Source organism: Macrobrachium rosenbergii, chromosome 15 (assembly GCF_040412425.1).
Source record: "Macrobrachium rosenbergii isolate ZJJX-2024 chromosome 15, ASM4041242v1, whole genome shotgun sequence".
Lineage (NCBI taxonomy): Eukaryota > Metazoa > Arthropoda > Malacostraca > Decapoda > Palaemonidae > Macrobrachium > Macrobrachium rosenbergii.
The window spans coordinates 9650036-9656833 of record NC_089755.1 but is presented as its reverse complement, the minus strand read 5'-3'; positions in this window follow the sequence as shown (position 1 = coordinate 9656833).

The following is a 6798-nucleotide window of genomic DNA, read 5'->3' as shown; positions in this document are numbered from 1 at the left end:
TTCTGGCTATGAGGATTTTTGGAGTGACGATGTTGGCGTTTGTCATCTGTTTATTTATTAATTACAAAATAGTACAGCATAGGATTTTAATACATATATTTATTATTGACTAGTTTGCATATTTAGTTTTACAATTTAGAGGTCGAATTGAAGACGGCTTAGATCTAGTAGTACAGATTTGCACGCTGTAGAATCTTAATCATCACGAAAGTTTTCAAGAAATAAATCATATATAAAACATAAAGTTCGATAAAAGATGTACCTTAAAAAGTTTTACAAAGACTCTCCTTCCTTAAATACACAACTTGCAGTACGAACTACATAAGAAAGATAAATAAAGAGAAAAAGAAAAAAAGAAAGAGTTTGTCACACATTCTTTGAAGCGAAAGAACGATCCCGTGTGGTGTCTCCTTGATCAGATTTTTCGCCTCAACTTTTATGAAAACTTTTCCCAGTAATTTTAGAAACAGCCTCAATACTCTTTTCTGGGAAGGTTACAAGAAGTTTTGGAGTTACGCCAGAGAGGACCTCCAGGAAAAGTGGAGGTTTTACGTTTTGAGAGAGAAGGAAATATATAGAGAGAAGCAAATCACTCTTCCGTTGGTTTCCTTTCCATCAGTTTTCGCTTCTCTGGAATTTGTACATTCAGTGTTTTTTTTTAATTTAGATATCGATATCAAGCTATTGTCCCATGTTCCCCGTAAAGGGATAGTGCTGTCAGTACACCTCACACGGTGCACTTTACGCATTTCTTAAGGTTCTTTGAAGCGTCCCTTCAGACCCTAGCTGCAACCCTTTTCATTCCTTTTACTGTACCTCCGTTCTTATGCTCCTTCTTCCGTCTTAATTTCTACTCTCTCCTAACAATTGTATTATAATGGAACTGCAGAAGATTTTCATCCTAATGTACCATTGTAACCTTCTTAACTCTCAATTTCACTTTCAGCACTGAATGACCTTATAGGTCCCACCGGGTGGCTTTTGGCCTAAATTTTATAATCCATTGCATTCCCATAGCCCCCCTTGAAAATGGTTTAAGACTCCAAAATGTTTCATTTTACCTATACCCCAAACTTCGAATTTGAAATAATATAAAGAGAGTAATGCCCAAAATAATATGTGTAGAGGAAGTAGAAGGCAGTGAATGGGTTGGAAAATGGGTATTAAATTTATTTAATGAATTATGGAAAGGGCAGGAGAGAGCAGATATCTGTAGGGAAAAGTAGAGACATGATATCATCATCTACAGCAGAAACACACTGGTGGGATAAGAAGGCCCATTAATGTGCTCAGCACACTTGGAATAAATTGTATGTCTATAATTTATGTATATGAAGCATAAAATAAATTGATACAAATATCTTGATAAAATTGAAAATATTAATTCAGCTAACTGAATCTGCTAAAACATTAGATCATCTACAAGTCCGGTAAATTATTCATCGAATACATATTTATGCATCTTCTTCAGTTTGATGTTAACGTACACAATTTTCTCTCCAGACCAAAAGCCATCAAGCTTTTGAACCCAGATTTCATTACTGAACAGATAGTGCATTCAGTGAATATGTATTGAGTGATGCTATTTATAAATATCACAGAAACATCATTTATAATTAATTTTTTATTTGTGGATGAAACTGCATAGTTATGAGAAGGTAAAGAGGAACATATGAGTATGATTATTATGGATTGCAGTGCGTATGCAACATATCAGTGTTATCAGTTTCCCTGCTCCCTTGAGCTGAGAAAGCTCTGCCTGAAAGTGTTGCTTACCCCCCGAGAGAGGGTCCCAGGAAATGAAGTTATTCCTGCAAAATCCTCTTGCATAAAGATCTGGATACTTAACACTTTGGGCGAGAAGGTTTGGAGTGGTCTTGCTTATTTAGATACCTGGAAATATATTTTCCCCCCGAAATGGTCTCAGGAAATGAGGTTTTCGTACAAAATCCTATCATAGAAAGATCAGGATATTTAGAAAATTGCATGAGAATGCAATAGCACTAATTGATTTCAACTGCAAACCTGAGTTGCTCAGAAGAGCTGGACCAATCGAGGAAAACTAACTCTGCAAGACCATTAATCAGCAAACTATTTACAACGCCAAAGTTTTCGATACGATTCCAGAAAGTCATGAGACTAGAATTAGTGTTGTTGGACTTCTTACTTTACCTGGCAGACATTACACCTTCTAATTACCGAGTAATGGCGGTCGTTGTGCTGAAGTATTCGACGATACGCAGGAAAATTCAGACCGTGATGGCCTTGTTACTCTCACGGAGAGAGAGAGAGAGTTAGCTGATCCAGTTTCTGTGGCAATGTTTGCTAGAAGAATAACAGATGTTTTAATTGCTTAGACTTTTATTTTTACTTTGCGGTAATAAAGAAGGTATTGCTTATTCGAATGTAAATATATATATATGTATGTAATAATGTATATATATATATATATATATATATATATATATATATATATATATATATATATATATATATATATATATATATATATATATATATATTTATATATATATAGATGGAAATTTTGTGTAGGTATATATTGTTACAAAGAAAGTCTTCACAAACAACTAAAATTCCACAGACCACAAGAACACCGGAGACAGTTCACGCTGTAATTACCGTGCAATAATTGCCATTTTACCGAAACGTGCGGTAATATTCGATAATGTTGCAATTGTGATGGCCACTAATTCGCTAATTCTCTGCTTAAACTAGAAAAAGAAATGTTTCACAAATACCTTATTCTTTTATTCCCTGCATTTATGACTTAAGCTGAAAATAGATTTATAACTGGTTGCAATTGATAGACTGTTAAATATTCTCACTGATTGTCGTTCAGCTTTGCCTTGTCGGAAGTAGTGCTTGCATTCATGAAGTAAAATTATTTTATGGAGAATTTTGTCGAAGGTCCAAGTACTGGTGGCAAAATTTAAAACTTGCTGCAGTAATACGCACACGCATCATGACCAGACTCTTGTCAGTGAGTAAGTCTTCCAGTCTTGTCAACAAGACATGAAAAATGAGAGAGATTGTTTAGTTCAATGTTCTGTACAACGACGTGCTATAATATGCCAGAAAATGCGCCTGTTCAAGGTTCCGTATTGTTCATCTTCTGAAGGTTGCAAACGTGGTGTTTATATAAAGTGATTTTCTTTTGGTGTAGACATTTCCGTCTCTTACTCAGATTCCCCAACAGACTATCTGCTATGCTTAGTTTATTTGTTGGGCAGTGTTAACATATGACTCTCGAAGTTCAGATGACGACTGGAAAAACTGAACAGTAGTCTACTATCTCTCTCTCTCTCTCTCTCTCTCTCTCTCTCTCTCTCTCTCTCTCTCTCTCTCTGTCTGTCTGTCTGTCTGTTTCCCCAAAGCGACTGGATACAACCTGATCTAATTAACTCAAGTTTTTGTTGTTCCGTGTCTGCTAAAAATCCTTTGCACAAGCAAAAGGAAATCGGAAAAACGGAGCCAAAAATAACTTCCTTAATTTTTCTGCTCACGGAAATGGAGAAATAGCGACTTACAACAAATTATTTTCCCAGATAAATTATGCTGCGGTAGTACTTTATTTATTACACCCCCCCTCTCTCTCTCTCTCTCTCTCTCTCTCTCTCTCTCTCTCTCTCTCTCTCTCTCTCTCTCTCTCTCAAAATATCCACTCCTTTTTAACATTATCAGACCTTGATTGCCTCAGACTTTAATGGAGACACTTCATATATTTCCTTTATCAGAACCATTTTGGCTTTTTATCGGACATTTACTGTCCTTGCCGTAAATGGACTGAAATGACATTAAACTCACTAATGAGAATGAGCCTGATAAAGAGAGGGGGAATGGGGCACAGTGAGGCCAGAGCCAATAGGGCGATGGAGTGACAGCAAGTCACCAAAGTCAGGAATTGGTTGTTCTCGATTCCTTTATTATTATTATTATTATTATTATTATTATTATTATTATTATTATTATTATTATTATTATTATTATTATTATTATTATATGTGGGTAGCAGAACCTCTTTCAAACAAGTGTTATTGAAAGTGATTGCTGCACCAGCTGCATCCAGTTTATATAGAGTTTTCTCTATTTTTCCTAATGACTGACTTTTCTTGGTTACTGCATTGCGCCAGTAACTCTCCGATACAGCAAGTAAAGTCCTGATTACATACAACCCTGGAAGTTCTTTCCTACCCACCAGCATTAGACGACCTGCTGCGCAAAGACCAGCAACAGACACCATAGCAAGCTCCCGCTCTGCAATGCAAGATCCTGTGAGCCACCTGGCGACCAATGAGAATATTCACAGGATAATACCAGGCAGTGACGTCACGCTACGTCACGCACGCAGTGACGTCACACACCAGCCCCGCCGGTCAGCTAGACTACAGTAATGCGACCATCAAGTTTGACATTTTTTCTTGAAGAAACTTCTCGCTACCCAATGAGCTGCCCACGTTTCACCTTAGCCAATCAGAAGTCAGGATGAGTTGAACCCTTGCTGACCACCACCTATATAAAAAGTAGGACCCAGCATGAACACAGTCTCGGAAGAACCCTCTATCCTCTTAGAGTTTGCCTTGTGCTCTCCCACCACTGTGTTGTGTGACATCATGCCTTACCAGCCAAGGACAACAGTTTTCCACTATATCTCCTGTGATCAGCTCGTTTGAGAAATTTCAGCAACTAGTGAAATTTTTTGTTAAGAAAAACAAACTTTCTGTTAACAGTGAAGAGTAGACATTTTGTCATAACTTGTGCAGTGGGTGTGTGTGTGTGTGTGTGTGTGTGTGTGTGTGTGTGTGTGTGTGTGTGTGTGTGTGTGTTTCTCTCTCATCTCTTCCAAACAGGTAAGATGACGAGGAAGAGAGCAGTCTCCCTCTCCTCCCTCACCCTCCCCAGTGCCCCAGACCCTGCCAGGAGGAGGATTATGGACTCTGACGAATCGGACAACGAAATAACCCCAACTCCTGTGGAAATGGACACTGCCAAGATGACCCCAGCTACAGAAGACTCAGGCCCTGGCCAGCACACAACTGAGGAGCCCTCCCTTTTGGACGAGGTAGAATTCTGGACACAAGTTCAAGGAAAAAACAAAACATGGAACATCAGATCTTGAGTATGTCCCAAAACCTGTTAACAAAATTGTGGAAAAATCTGGTGACAATGATCTCCCCAAATTCAGAGAACTTTCCTATGCAAAGGTAGCTGCCCTGGAAAAGCAAACACAACACTAATCATGACTGCCGAACCAAACCTGAAGGGAAATTTCACAATCACCCCAAAGAATCAAGAAACTGTAGAATTCTTGAAAAACACCACTGAGCTTGTTATGCTTGGCCCTGCTGAACGACTGTTGAAAGCAGTAGTTTGCAACCACCCAACCGAATTACAACTCACCACTCTTGAGAACCAGCCATGCATCATGAGTGCAGAGGGGTGCATTAGCACAAGGTCAAACTGCCCCACTCAAAAGGTGACATGGACCTTTAAAGGACCCATGCCCTCTCGGATGACCCTAGGAATCTGGGGACTCTTCCCAGTGGAAAACTACACCCCAGAACCTTTATAATGTTTCAAGTGCCATCGGTTAGGCCACCACTAGGAAAGATGCACAGGGGTCGAAATCTGCGGCATGTGTAGCTGCTGACACCCAACAAAAATCTGTCTGGCCAAATTCAAAGCTTGCCTCCCATCCCTTGCATGTTGCCCTAACTGTAGAGGAAAGTGCCATGCCTGGCAGAAGAAATGCCCTCTTGGCTCAGCGCATTGCATGCATGAAAGGTAAAGTATAAAACACTAAGCGGATCGAAAAATTTCATGGCCCAGACCACCAATTTTCATATTATACATGTATATATATATATATATATATATATATATATATATATATATATATATATATATATATATATATATATATATATATATATATATATATATATATATTTATATATATTATTATGATTATTATTATTATTCTTGCTGTTATTTTTTTCTCAAAATTGTATTATTATTTCTATAATAGATTTTTTTTATTTTTTCCCATTTTAATGTTTCTCATTTATTTTATTATTATCTAAATCTTCAATATTATTATTCTGTCATTATTTTATTTGGGGGACACGTGCCCAGGTACCCGTCCCTGGACACGCTAGTGGTACAAAACCCTCCTCTCCCTCCTGCTGCATGAACTCCTTCCAATCATTACCCTCCTCTTCCCAGTCCACTTCCCCAAACCTCCCTCCCCCTCCAAAACCACAGAGACAACCTCGACCCACCAGACAGCAAGGCCCTCTTCCTCCCCTCTCCAAGGCAACCCTTCCCCCAACCCATCACTCCCCCCTCCCAAGCTACCCCTCCTCCTTTTCCAGTTTATACTTCGTCTTCTCCCTACATTCCGACCTCTCCTTCTCATCTCGCACCCTCTATCCCTATCCCCTCCCCTGAACCGTACAACCCTGTCTCTCCAACCACCCCTCTGCCACAACAGAACATGCCTCAAAATCATTCCATCTGCCTCACTTACACAAGATGCATTCGTTTCCATCAGGATTACGACACAAGCAACCCAAAGACTGAGTGGAAATTCTAACAAGGACGAAATCTTTGCTTCTTAAAAACGTGCTGACTGCCTTCATTGAGTTGTGGAAATCCTACTCAGCCAAACCCTTCCCGAAAAAGCCATCAATTCAGATCCTCAATAGGAGACAATATCGGCAATCAAATTCGCATGAGCACAGGTAGCGACACCGATTCCACCACCAGCTCTGACACAAA